General features: G+C 36.5%; 1 protein-coding gene across 1 annotated transcript in view; it reads left to right on the top strand.

Annotated features, from left to right (window-relative positions):
- PPP4R2 (protein phosphatase 4 regulatory subunit 2) overlaps window positions 1–15,157 on the top strand; it is a 52,176-nt gene that overhangs the window by 20,532 nt on the left and 16,487 nt on the right. The gene's annotated exons all lie outside the window — the stretch shown is intronic.

Genomic DNA, 15,157 nt, shown 5'->3' on the forward strand with positions numbered 1-15,157 from the left:
GGTGAATGTAGTGCTGTTATTACCTCTTTGAAATTTTAGGAAAAGCACATATTTAAGTGTATTGGATAGCTCGTACAGTTTGGAAGAATCATTCATTCTTGAAAAGCAAAGTTCAGTCTGAGTATTCAGTATAAGATTGATTTAATTATTGGCATATTTCAAGTTATAAAAAGTTATAAGAAACGTAAGTTTATATTGCTTTTATATTTAGTTGGTAGTTTTCAAAAGTTCTTCAAGTTATGAGGATTTGTGAATAAAATCATATCCTTATTTGTAAATGTGAAGAGATTTTACTTTCTAAAAATTTATAGTTGAACAGTACAAAACTTTACAGAATCATGTTGATGGGATGAAGTTTTCTAAATGGACTAATTTTTAAAATAACTGATTTTCTTACTGATGTTAGGCATGGAGTGTTAAGAAATGTGGCTGGGTATTTAAAATGTATTGTTTTTATTATAAAAGTAGGATACCCTTGTAAAGCAATTTGAACAGTGCAGTTATTCATAAAAGAAAGAAGTGACAGTTCCTTCCATTTCTGTGCCCCAAGATGTGTTGAATTTTTATATTCATTTCAGTAAAATGCAAAACGGAAGTGAGAATTTAGTAATAGCTTTAAAAGAAAAAAGTCACCAGGAAAAACTGAAGCATACTTGAGCGTAAACCTTTGTTTTCTAAGGAATTAAATTCATATTATTCATGAATAGCCCTTTAAAAATACTGCTAGGATCAACTTTGCTTTCTAATACTCAGTTTGAATATTTTTATTTCTCAGAAAGTTTCAGCTTAATTCAGTTTATAATTTTGTTGACTTTAAGCAATTAACCTTTTTATACTTCCCTTCAAAAGAAAAAACATAGATATGATTGGCTGAAATGTACAACCTTCTTCATACTTAATAAATTCATAAATATGAATTCATTTATGAATTCAGCTATAATTTCTGATCTAGGAGAATCATGTTTTTAGGGCTGATGCAGGAACCTTATGTATTTTGAACACTGGATATTTATATTGGAAAAGATAAAATTCAAACCATAATCAAGGGATAAGGTGCAAATAAAGAAGCAAATAGCAATAAAGTTACTTTATTGGCAGTAATCTGTCATACAGAGGTGGTCAGTGTATATAACAACATATAGGATCTTTGACATTCTGGAGGGTTTCATGCAGAGAACAAAACTAAAACCCAAATTGCCTGAATACCGTGCGTGGGTAGGCTGCTAGATTGAATGATCAAATGGTTCATTTGGGGACGTCCCCTTAGACTTGAATTAATTTTTTAGTGTCATAGCATTTAAAATTTTTTTTTTTAACGTTTTTATTTATTTTTGGGACAGAGAGAGACAGAGCATGAACGGGGGAGGGGCAGAGAGAGAGGGAGACACAGAATCGGAAACAGGCTCCAGGCTCCGAGCCATCCGCCCAGAGCCTGACGCGGGGCTCGAACTCACGGACCGCGAGATCGTGACCTGGCTGAAGTCGGACGCTTAACCGACTGCGCCACCCAGGCGCCCCTAGTGTCATAGCATTTTAAATATTACACCATAAGAAGTAAACTTTTAAGTTGTAGTTTGAAAATACCGAAGAGACTTTTTTCTCAGCTCAGATTTCTACTTAAAGATAGAGCATTAAGGATGTAGTCCTCAAAAGAAAAATAGCTGTTTGAAAGCATCAGATTCATTTAAAACTATCTTGCTTGCAAGCAGGACAAACTGATTTTGGTTCTCTTAAGCCCAAAAGAAAGTGAGAAAGAAAGAGAAAGATTTTTTGGAAAGATACTGAGGTAGATAGAATTTAGAATCACAGGTAGAGTTAAACTACCAAGCCAAGGATAGGACGATGGGGTACCTTGGGGGCCTCCGCCATAGAAGTTGCTGGATCTCTCCTTCGGATTCCTGCCAAACGGGTGATTTAGTCCAATAACTTCCATTGTGTGTTCTCTCCATATTTCACATTTCTGGAGGAAAATGTCCAATTGGCCTAACCCAGGATTAATCCATTTCTTTTTTAGAGGAGGAGGCAGGTAACATGGACAGGGAAACAGTTGGTTCTTGGAGGCCCATCTTTGTGTATTACATCCCTTTCCTAGAAAGTGGCTGGGGAACCAACTCAATCGGTGTATGCTATAATCAGCATATGTGCATATACAGTATCCCCAGTTCATTATACAGGTAAAGTATTAAAATTATTACCTTAAAACTGGTAGGAGATTATACCTGTGACTTGGGGGAAACAACTCCTGTTCTTTTATTATGAGAAATTCATTGTCCTTACCAGGATCTCTGAATTGTTGAAATGCTTACAATTTGAAGGATAGCTTTTGCTTAAGTTCTTATCAGAATGTTCTCATAACAAAAGACAGTTCCCTCCCCAAAGATAAATTCTCTTGCGTGATGCTTAGCTTCTTAGTACCTCTTAAGGGGGAAAAATGGTCTGGGGCAGAACGTAATAGTTGCTTTAAGGGAGTAATAAAAATGCTTTGAGAGAAGTAGAGTAACAAGTTGATTTCTGAGGATTAGGGAAAACTTTGATACCAGAGGCAGTTAAGCTCAATTCCGCTAGAGGGAACAATAAACAAAGGGATAGTCAGGAAAAAGTGAATGGTTATGAAGGTGTATTTGGGACAAATCAGAGTATCTTGCCGATACAAAGAATTTTGCATTTAGAGAGACCTTAGAAATTATTGAAGGTTTTTTTTTAGCAGAAGAGAGAGAAAGCAGAGCTTTGCCTTGGGGAAACTAGTGTCTAATTCAGGTGAGTTACTGGACTTTAAGATAGAGGAAATGAGAGCTTGAAATAGGGCAGTATTAGTAGGAATGGACATGGGAGATTCTCAGACATTGGGTTATGGTTCTGTAGACATTATCCATCATTCTCATCTTGCCTGAGTTTCTGTATAGGCTTTTCTAAATGGTTTCTTAAAATGCAGTTTTGCTTGCCCTGTTTAGTGTCTAATCTATGCTACTAGCCATGGACGTGCTACAATGTAAATAACATGTTATTTCCCTGCTTAAAATTTTTATGCACCCTCGTTCTTGCTTAAGTTAAAATTTAAGATCTTTATTATGTTTTAAGATGCATATGATTGTGTCTCTGCTTAGTGTGATATTCCTCAATTTGCTCCCTTTGTTTTTTTCTGCTTTGCTAAACTACTTATAGTTCTCTGGTGGATCATGCTCTCTCATCTCAGTGACTTTGCTTACTATTGCCTCTCCCTGGAACAGTCTCTTTTCCTTTGTGCTCATCTTTTTAAGATCTGTACTAAGTCTGGAAAACTTTACTCCAGGTAGATAAGTCTTTAGCCCACTTCCAGTACTTTGTGATTGCTTCCATCATTATTGCATGTAGATTTTGTTTTGCTGTCTTTTTTACACTTGATCTTAGCCAAAAGGCTGAGAAATGATGTTTTGCTGTCTTTTTTGCTTAGATGTGAATTCTATGAGGCATCTAGACATTTTTTTTTGTATCTTTTCCTACTGCACAGTAGCATACAGATGCATATTTGCATTGCCTTTCTTACGTTCTTTCTTTTCTTTTTTCTTTTTTTCTTCTTTGCCTGTAACTAGATGTCCTGACTTTTTAGGAGTATGGATTTTGAAGCCAAATACCTAGGGTAAAATCCTGGCTCTGCCACTTACTAGTTGTGCAACCATGGGCCGGTTATTAAACGTCTTTGTTTCTTAGTTGCCTGCTGATGGTAAGATTGATGAAATAATACTGCCTAACTCATAGGGTGGTTGTAAGGATTGAATTAATATGTCCAAAGTGCTTAGCCCAGTGTCTGACATTGGTGGTTGTGTGTTTTCACTATATATTGCAGTTCACATATGAATCTGTACTCCTTTTGCAAAAACAGTTGCACATATAGTGCTTCCAAATCTGTTTGGAAAGTGGTATTTTCCTGATTTTTTCCATACTGTAGTTGGGTTGCATTATTCCCACCAAAGCATGCTTCAGGATATTCACCAAATAATTACTGAGCACTTAACTATTTGTCAAACATATTTGTGGTAGTTGTGGTATATATTTAGGTGAAGAAATATGTGGGCACATAGTAAATGTAATAAATTGCATGTTATGTGATTGTAAAGGCAATGGAAGAATAAGAAGAGTAAGGGAAATGAGAGTTAAGGGTCAAGAGGTACTTATAATTTTATTATTTTTTTTAACGTTTATTTATTTTTGAGAGTAAGAGGCAGTGTGAGGGGGAGAGAGACACGGAGAGAGGGAGACACAGAATTGGAAGCAGGCTCCAGGCTCTTGAGCTGTCAGCACAGAGCCTGATGTGGGGCTTGAACTCACGAAACGGTGAGATCATGACCTGAGCTGAAGTCGGACACTCAACCGACTGAGCCACCCAAGCGCCCCAAGAGGTACTTGTAATTTTAAATGCAGTGGTCAAAATAAGCCTCCTATAGAAGAAGAGCATTCCAGGGAGAGGAATCTTCCAGTATACAAGTCCTTGAGTAAGAGTGTGTCTTGCCTTTTCACAGGCTAATAAGGAGGCTACTGGAGTAGACTGACCAGAGAGAGGAGGTCAGAGACATAAAGGGGATTGGAGTTAGCTTATGTAAGGCAGTGTGGACCATTGTAAGGACTTCGGCCATTACTGTGACTGAAATTGGAAGACATTGTGTAGTTTTGAACAGAGAAGTGACATTATCAGACTTAAGTGTTAGGATTGTTTTACAAACGGCTGTGCTGAAAATGCACTTTATGTAAAATAAGCTAGAAGCACAGGTTATTGAAGATTGATAGTAGCTTGGGTAGCAGGAGGTGGTGAGGATTAGTCACCTTCATTATATATATATCTGGAAGGTTTAACTGACAAGATTCCTTGTAGATAGGCTGTGGTGTATGAGAGAAAGAATGGAGTCAAGAATGACTCAAGGGTTTCCCCTAAGCATAGAAGATGGAATTTCGTTACACCTGAAATGGAAAAGGCTGTGGCAGGGGCAATATTTGGGAAAGATAAGCATGTTCAGTTTTGGACATGATGAATGTTACGTTAATGTGGAGCAGGTGCTTGGATGGATGACTGGAGATCAGGAGGTATAGTTTTGGCATATAGATGGTATTTAAAATCTCCAGACTGGATCAGATCACCAAATGTAGATAGAAGAGATAGTCTGAGCTTTGGATCACTCTAGAATTAAGCAGTTTGGGAAACTTGCAAAGGAAAATGAGCAGCAAAGACCAGTGAGTTAAAAGAAAACCCAAGAAAATAATTAGGAAACAGTGATCAGCTGTGTGAAATACTCTTTTAGGGCAACTAAGGATGAAGTGTGAGAATTGAACTTTGGATTTAGCAATATGGAAGTCATTGAGGACTTTGTTAAGATCAGATTAATTTTAGTGGTGCGGCTGAAAGCTTGATTGGAGTGAATTTGAGAGAGAGAGGGAGACAACTCTTAAGGAATTTTCCTGCCAAGGAAAACAAATGAATGATGTGGGGGATAGGTGGGTCAGTGGAGGAAAGAGGATATTTTTGAGATGGGAGAAATACTGATATATTTCCATGGTATAGTGGAAATTATTAGATATTAAAAAGTAGATATAAATGTAGTTAGTAGGAGAAAGATGGAATTACATGAGTGATGCTTTTAGGTGCACAAATGGAGAATCTGGTAAGTTAATAGATGAGAGAATGTATAGTTCATCTGTGATTACAGGAGGGAATTCAAGGTGTGTGTATATGATCCTGATAGTAGGTGGTTAAATGTGGTAGAACTTTGGAAATTTTGTTAACTGCTTCAGTTTTGTAAGTAAAACAGGAAGAGTCTGTGATGGTGAAGAACTCGATGGGGATTTGAGGAGAGAAGATATAAAATAGTTACCTATAAGGGTCTGAGAGTGAATAAACTAGGGAAATATATTACCTGTCAGCGTTAATAGTGTACTTGAGTCTAACCAGCATGGTGGTGCATTTTTCTATAACTTTTGTCTTCCTCTTTCTGTGCACCAATGAACGGGCACACATGTGGTGGGGATTACCTTTAATCAGTGGAGTTGATTTTGTGAGTACAATGAAGGCAAAGAGAAACTAGAGAGTCAGCTGTATGTAAGGGGGTGATTATAATGAGTATTATAATTTAATCTGGGTAATGAAGAGAATATCAAAGGGGAGGATATCCAGGGGAGGATATCAAAGTGGTAGGATTGGTGGATTGGAGATCATGGTGGAATCAGAATTTTTGGAGCAAATGTAATATATGAAATATTTTCTAGTTCATCAAGAACTGTAAAAAATATAACTAGCTAAGGTTTGACAATGCTAAGTGACATATAGATTATTTTTTCCTATTCTCTATTCTTATCTGTTAGCTGCAACACTTCATTTATTTAGTTTCTTTAAGGAAATAGTTTTGTTAATGGTGGAAGGAGGAATATTGGTTAAAAAATTTTTCCTGTCTCTGATGAAGGGAATAAAGACATATTCTTAGGCCAGAGAGATTGCCTGAAATTGTTATAATCTATTATGTGGTAGTACATAAGATTTAGCCCAGCCATTTTGTTATAGTCTAACTGAGATCTTGCTCACTGTTCCGATTCTTTCTTAGTAAATGCCACCTGGAAAGCTCTCTGCACGGCTCTGCTGTAATTTGCAGGTGCTCTCCCTGTTCAAGTTTCTTGAGGAAAAACAATCATTGAGTGTTTCCTAGGTGTGCGTTACTTTGCTAACAAGCACTCTACTTACAGTAATGTTAATCCTTACAGCAGTTCTGTGAAGTAGGTACAGTTATTTCCATTTTACAGATGGGGAAACAAAGGAGGGATTATCTGTCTTAGATGAAGTGAAAAGTCTGAGCTGAAATTTGAACTCAGCCTAGCTTCCAGTTTATTTTCTTGGTTTCATTATATATAGGTTGACATTCTCAAGAAGGGTTGTCTATTTCAGTGTCATGTGTTTGTTTTCCACACGTTGAGACAGTTCTTGGACCAGAGTATAAATTGTTCTTGCACTAGATGCTGTGCTTTTAATGATGTTTTTTCTTCTTTTGGGGAGTATGTAGAAAATAGAAAAATGCTAAGTAATTAGATTTTTATTTAATTAGTAATTTTAGAGTAGCACATAACTCTGGGGCATATTTCAGAACATGAGTAAAAATAATCTGTATGTGATACAGCACAAAATAGACACATATCAGACAATTAAAAGCCACTATTGCAAATACTGTTTAAGACTGTTTGAGCCTCATCTTCAAACTCAAGATTCTGCAAGATGAGGGGCGCCTGGGTGGCTCAGTCGGTTAAGTGTCTGACTTCAGCTCAGTTCATGATCTCGCCATTTGTGAGTTTAAGCCTGGTGTCGGGCTCTGTGCTGACACCTCAGAGCCTGGAGCCTGTTTAGGGATTCTGTGTCTCCCTCTCTCTCTGCCCTCCCCTGTTCACGTGCTGTCTCTCTCTTTCAAAAATATATAAACATTAAAAAAATTTTTTTAAAGATTCTCCAAGATGAAACCTGTGTACTAAAATGTACAGTAATCTCCTGCCACCTGTGGATGTGTAACCTCATTTTTATATTTCAATAAATTGTAAAGCCTTAATCATTTACTGTATAGAATATATTGCAGTCTTCTTAGAAAAAACCCAAACAATTACTGATTCTTTGTTTTGCAGCACATGAGTTTGTCTCTTAGTCGGGTTAGAAAGATTTGTTGTTGGTTTTTTACCTCTACCTTTCTCAATATGCAGAAGACTACACCTGAGAAAAAAAATTAAGGTCAGATCTTCACAGCACATTTTCCTGTACAGTTGGAAGTGACTCATGAGGTAGATTTTAATGTTAAAGAACATTTTATTCATTTCTTAAATGAATCCTCTGCATTTTAGAAATTGTCTCTGCCATTGAAAAGTATATATGCATATTATTTTATTCTTCAAATTTTGTGAGTCTTTGATCTTGCAGTTACCATTTTCCAGCCTTACTAAATTTCAGGAACCAATGTAGTCCTCAAAAAAAGGAATTGTGTATTTCTTTTTTTTTCAACGTTTATTTATTTTTGGGACAGAGAGAGACAGAGCATGAACGGGGGAGGGGCAGAGAGAGAGGGAGACACAGAATCGGAAACAGGCTCCAGGCTCTGAGCCATCAGCCCAGAGCCCGACGCGGGGCTCGAACTCACAGACTGCGAGATCGTGACCTGGCTGAAGTCGGACGCTTAACCGACTGCGCCACCCAGGCGCCCCAGGAATTGTGTATTTCATTAGTACTAAGTGTGTTTGTTGAGGGGGCAGTGTGTCCTCCCCCCCCCCCCCCCCCGGTTCATTTGGCATTGTCTGGGGACCTTTTTGGTTGTGATCACTCAGGGTGGGAGTGCTACAGGAAGTTCTCTTATAACTTGGAACTGTCTAGCCCAAAATGTCACTAATGGTAAGTTTGAGAAATTTGATCTCATTAAAGTGTCTTCTACTTTTAGGTCCTGTATCTTTCCACTTTGTTTTTCCATACGCCACTCATCCTTCTAAGGTCTAGCTTACAGTCCCACTTTGTCGTGAAGCTTTTCCTAGATAGCTCTAAGCCTGCATTTCATGTTTCCTTTCTTTAGATTCTGTTGTACCATCACTAAATCTCTACAACCAGTAGTTTCTGATGTCTTATTTGTTTACTGTCATTGTATCTTGTTTTCTAAAGTCGTATTAGTGGGAGATCAGGTTGTATTTTTTCTGGGCTGTTGTTGACTTAGATGTATAGTACGAGTTGGTAGAATGAAAAAAGGGCCCAGGGCCTACCTAGGCTCTGGCAAATGTAGCAGTGGAGAAAAGGACCATTTCCTGTGGATGGGAATTTGGGAGTTGTTAATTTATGAATTGTGGTGAAAGTGATAGCAGTAGTGGTGAAAGTGGAGAGGAGAGTGACCACCCCCTCCTAGAAGGGGCAGAGTAGATCCACCTCAGCCATTAAGCTAGGGCTATTAGAAAACCTCAGTACCCTCTGAATTCTGAATTGGCTTTCTTCAGCCTGAGCTGTGCTGTTAGAGATGTATTTTTGTTTGATTTAGCTGTTTTTATGGGATAGTGAAGGGTTCATGTTTGTATAGTAATAAATTTTAGAAAGATTTTCAGTAAGGGGTTAAAGGGGTTAGCTCAGAGTTAAGTATAAATCAAGTTAATCAGAATACACTGTTTCTTCAGCTTTTTGTTTTAATTGGTAGGGAGAGATGGGTGAGTGGAGGAAAGTAACTTGACTCTTTAGACATGTTAGAATCCTTATCATTGAATGTAAAAGTTGCCAAAGAAGAAACCCAAGTTCATGCTGAGGTATTACCTGAACGTTTGTGTTATCTCTTGAAGCTTTCTTTTCCATCCGATTGGATCCTTGATGTGTACAATTGTCATGAGATTTTTAGTACTCTTTTTTCTTAATGTTTATTTTGAGAGAAAGAGCACGTGCATGTAGGGGAGGGGCAGAGAGAGAGAGAGAGAGAGAGAGAGAGAGAGAGAGAATCCCAAGCAGGTTCAGCATAGGGCTTGATCTCACCATGGTGAGATCATGATCAGAGCTGAAAACGAGAGTCAAGTCAGAAGCTTAAACATCTCAGCTGAGCCACCCAGGCGACCTGAGGTATTTAGTACTCTTAATTTGAAAGATTCACTTTTCAGTGTTTGTGTTAGAAAGAAATGTATTGCTTTGGAACAGGTACGTACCATGCCACCTTCAGATAAGTGTTTGTGCAAGAAAATGTGTAACATTTGAAGGGTAATTTCAAAATAGGAACAATTAGATAAATATTTTAGTGTCACTTCAAAATTTATATAAAAACAGTTTTCATTATTTTAAGCAGTCAGTACAGAATGGGAATCTGAAAGTTATGTTCACACTTAATGTCACATAGTAATTTCCTTTTTCTGTGAGTAAGAAAAAGATATTTTAAAGGGATAGGGAGGGACAGTGGTTCTTGATTGGGAACAATTTTTGTCTTCTAGGTAACATTTGGTAATATTTTTAGACGTTTATGGTTGTCACAACTTCTGAGAGGGGATTGGGTACGACTGACTTCTAGCGGTAGAGGCCACGGATGCTGCTCAACATCCTATAGTACACAGGACATTCCCCTGTGACCAAGAATGATCAGGCTCACAGTGTCAGTGAAGCCAAAGTTGAGAACCCCAGGATGAGAGGATTGCAGAGAACCTGTTCAAACACAAAAGAATGTTCTTGTGAACAGTGAACGTAGGTTAAAATACTCAGGTTTACTAGCAGTGAATGAAGTGCATATTAAAGTGTTTTTCTACTATTAAATTAACAGGAGTTTTGAAAGATTTTAATATTTGAGTGAAATAGGTGTTAATATACTGTTGGCCCTATACACTAGTACAGCATTTCTGAGAGGCTCTTGAAAGTATGTATCAAAAGTTGCTATTTATATTTTAAAGTTTTGACTCCGTAATTCCACTGATGGTAATCTATCCTAAAGTAATAAAACAGATCCCTCCATTAGGATGTTAATCACAGTTACTTCTCATTGTAATGAGCTGGAAACAAACCTAACTCTTCTTAAAATGGTGGCGATTAAATAAATAATAGTGCAACTATATATGATACAGATTAAAAATCCTTCTTTCAAAGACTGTTGATCATGTGACAATACCTACATAGTGAATAAGGAGGGAAAGAAGGATATCAAACTAAGGATGCCAAATTTTAATAAATGAGTAGAACAAAGTTTAGTGAAAAATACACTAAAATGTACTTTAATAATGATTAATGAGCAGTTTATGGGCAGTTTTCATTTTATTTTCTGTTTTCTAATTTTTTATGACTGTACCATTAATCAGAAAAAAATGTTTTTACACTCTAGTAAAATCTTATACTAGTCCTATAATTTCTTAGGGTATTTCCTGATTAATCTGTCCTTTCCCATATACCTAGTTTCCTTTTGTGTTGCTTCTATGTCTGGTCTCTCTTCTGTATTTTATTCGCTCAGTTAATTGATGAAGTATAATATATGGCATAATCATGATGAAAAGGGAAGGTTCTCTTGAACTAGTAATTTGTATTTTAAAGTTCTTAAAAATCTTGTCATTTTGTGTAAGCAGTTCACAATGTACTCTTATTTTTGCCATGTGTTTTTGCTCATGTGATTGAATATTCAGATTAAATTTACTTAGTTTTGCTCTCTCCTGTCATGCAAAAATTCTGACACTTTGTCACCTGACTTAAATAGCTGCCTTTTGAAGATTGTTTTATAAGCCTGTCACCTTGTGTGATTGATCAGCCTCCTTAATTTTTTTGTTTTTATTCATTCTTGCCATATTCCCTTTTGATATTTCCAAATGGTGTAATATTTGGTATCCCTTGGAGGTAATAGGCCTCTCCTGTGCTGTCTTGTGTTAGCTTCCCACACATTGTGTGGCAACCAGTGAGGCTGAGTAGGAGTGATCTTAATAGAATTTGGAACTGTAAGAGGCAGCAAATTAAAAGTTGGTGGTCACTGGTCACTAAAATGTTTTAGAACCAGCTGAGCAAATAAGAGATGGCTTTTCTGCCCTTGAGCCTCTAAAAAATACCTTTAACTCGAGAATTGTGAGGGAAACATGTTTGTTTTGGAATAGACTTGTAAGTTCCTCTAGTGGAAAAAAGTGTGTGATGTTTTATTGAGGGATATCTTCATTAGTGATATGAGTTGTGCCTTTCTAGAAGAGAAACTGCATAAAGAGAAAAATGGAAAGATAAGAAAATGAAGGGAGATGAGGTTACTTTAAAAAGAGTAATTTCAGTAAATTCTTGAGTTAATCTTAGCAAAGTAGATTAAATTGTATTTTATTCTTTGGAAATTTTTTATGTGGAGGAATTGATTCTAAAGTTGAAAATGTGTTTGTTTCGTGAGCATCTGTTTAGAACAATTTTATTTTCATTTGAAAAATAAGGTGTTTTTGTTGTTCATTTCTAGTTTCTACTCAACCAGTGAGTACATTCTGAATAAAAAAGTTTTTTTTGTTGCCAGATTCTTAATTGATTTGATCATGGCCTGTTTTTTGTGGTCAAATTATATAATATTCAGGGAAGCATTTTCTGTTTTTGTTTTTGTTTTTTTAATTTTTTTTTAACGTTTATTTATTTTTGAGACAGAGAGAGACAGAGCATGAACGGGGGAGGGTCAGAGAGAGAGGGAGACACAGAATCGGAAACAGGCTCCAGGCTCTGAGCAGTCGGCACAGAGCCCGACACGGGGCTCGAACCCACATACCGCGAGATCGTGACCTGAGCCGAAGTCGGACGCTTAACTGACTTAGCCACCCAGGCGCCCCGTGTTTTTGTTTTTAATCATGTAGTTGTAGTGAAACAAAAAGTTGCACCTTTCAACATTCTGCAGAAGTGGTTTTTCATCTTTATATGGTGTAGTAACTTCTGAATTGCATCTCTTGGATCTAATTCTTAAAATACAGTATTTACAAAATTTAGATTATGGGACTTATTCTTGGCTGGTAAGTTAATATGATACTTTTTGAAGATCCCCATAGTTTGCTTGTGTGGGCTGTATCTTTTCCGTTAATGTGTGTGGCTGTTTTTTGGGGTTTGTGTTTGTGGGTTTTTTGGGTTTTTTTGTTTTTGTTTTTTAAATCTTGGGTGGATTGACAAGTGGTTAATGGAAAGATGGGAAAAACTCCTGTGTGTATAGAAATCCTAATTCATAAAGTGGATTATTACTTAGTGGCTTTATTAAAACTATAAAAAATTTTAATTTAAGAAATAAAAAGCATAAGTGTTCTCTTTCAGTAATCTTCCTTGGTGTGTTTTAGTTGAATGCCTCTGGGGAGCCTAGTGAAATTTAGAGATAAATTGTAGTAACCACTGGCAATTGTATGTTAATCAGAAATTAATATAAGGCATGTCAAAGATTATAATATGCTGCCTCTGCTCGTTAAACCTTGAATTCCCCTTCCCAAAATAGACCAGGGAATGGAAGAAAGGTGATTGTGCAAATAGCTTTTGTTAATCATCCTCAACAAAATTTTTTAGTATCAATGCCATTTATATACCATGTAATTTAACTCATTTAATAGAATGGAATTGTCAGGTCACGTGTTAACTCTGTGTTTAACTTTTTGAGGTACTGCCAAACTATTTTCCCACAGTGGCTATAGCATTTTGCATTCCCTCCAACAATGTATAGATTTCCAATTTCCTTACATCCTCCCCAACACTTGTTATTGTCCATCTGTTTTCATTATACACCCCTTAGTGGATGTGAAATAGTGTCTTGTGGTTTTGATTTGTGTTTCCCTAATGGATAATAATGTTAAGCATCTTTTAACATGTTTTTTTGGCCATTTATCTTCTTTGGAGAAATGCCTATTTGGGTCTTTTTTTCATTTTCTAACACTTTTGGTGTAAAATATACATAAAAATTTTAGTATTTTAAGTGTATAATTTGGTGACTTTAAATACATTCAGAGCTTGTGCCACCATCTTCATTATCCATGTCCAAACCTTTTTGTCTTGCCAAACTGACACCCTGTTCCCATGTAACAGTAACACCTCACCCTTCCCTTCCGCCAGCTCTTGGCTAATGTCTTTCTGCTCCTTGCCTCTTTGAATTCATTTTAGATCCCTCATATAAGTGAAACCATAAAATTTGTTGTTTTGTGTCTGTCTTATTTCATGTAGCATATTATGTTCAAGATTAATCAAAGTTGTAGCGTGTGCCAGAATTTCCTTCTAGTTTTAAGTCCTAATAATATGCCATTGTTTGTATATATACCACATTTTGTTTATCCATTCTTCTGTTGACTGATGGTAGTTTCTACCTTTTGGCTATTGTGAGTATTACTGCTTTGTGAGTTGGTGTACAAACATCTTTTGGGTATCTACTCAGAAATGGAATAACTGATCATCCAATAATTCTTTGATTTTTTTTTTTTTTTTTTGAGAAATCACCGTCCTGTGCCACAGTGGCTGCATCATTTTGCATGCCCACCAGCCAGTGCACAAGGTTTCCAGTTTCTCTACATCTTCAGCAGAGATACTTGTTATTTTCTGTTTCTGTTTTTGTTTTTTTGGAATGCAGTCACCCTAATGGATGTGAAGTTCTGTCTCATGGTTTTGATGTATGTTATCGTAATGATTAGTGATGTTGAGCATCTTTCCATGTGCTTATGGGTCATTGGTATATCTTTGAAGAAATATCTACTCAAATACTTCACCCATTTTTTTCACTGGATTGTGGCCCATTCCCTGCTGAGTTGTAGGAGTTGTTTTTACCTCCTGGATAGTAATAATACCTCATGGGGGAGATTATTTGCAAGTATTTTCTTCCATGTTGTGGGTTGCATTTTCACTTTTGTTGATAGTGTCCTTTGAGACACAAAAAGGTTTTGATTTTGATGTAGTGTAATTTTTTTTTTTTTTTGCTGTCACATAATATTGTTGACGTCAACAGTGACTGATTTTGAAATGTCTTGGGAACGTATACAAAACCTCAGCTCACACTGAAAGGCATTTTCTAGAATTTTCATTTTTTGTTTTGAAGTTCACATTTTATTGTTGACCACAAATATTTTAGTTCTTTCTCTTCAAGTCATTCATTTTTGAGAAAATGTCCACCACATTCTCTTGTTCTGAAATAGCCTTATTTGACAGTCCTTTGAAGCAAAAGTGGCCTTCTATGATAGCAGTTAGTTCCACTGGCAACAATATTCAGCTGTTGTTCCTTGACGTGTCTGTAGTATTTTCCTATGCAGCAGAAGTTTTTTTATGTATACTTTTCATTTTGTTACTCAGAATATTAGAAAGATGTGTCTTCAAAGGTTGAGAATTAATAAAATGAGTATTTTTTTTGTTTTATTAAACATTAAGTGAAAGGGTTTTTGTTTTACTGTGAATTTGGTGGTGAAGAAGATGATGACTACTAGTAGATACAAGTTTTGTACTGTTACCTTGATTTGTGCTAAAGTATCTTCATTTTCCCACTGCTCTTTTTGCACCACCAAGACAAATGTTAACACAGTAAAAACAAAAAAAAAAGTTTGGCCTCTTCAACTATACTTTGAGAATAGCTGTCCTGGTTTTTAGGATTGTGGATGGAAGGGAAAGGTGATCGCAGATTAGCATCCCCCTTATTTTGCTTAAGATTGATCTGCTGCCACTAATGGTTTTACTTTCTGTGTGGGGAATTGGTTCACATTCCTGATTTTTTGATCTCCTTGAATT

Source organism: Lynx rufus, unplaced genomic scaffold, assembly GCF_022079265.1.
Source record: "Lynx rufus isolate CCGP_SWC_20201006 ecotype Redwood Valley unplaced genomic scaffold, mLynRuf1.p SCAF_4, whole genome shotgun sequence".
In the NCBI taxonomy this organism is placed as follows: Eukaryota; Metazoa; Chordata; class Mammalia; order Carnivora; family Felidae; genus Lynx; species Lynx rufus.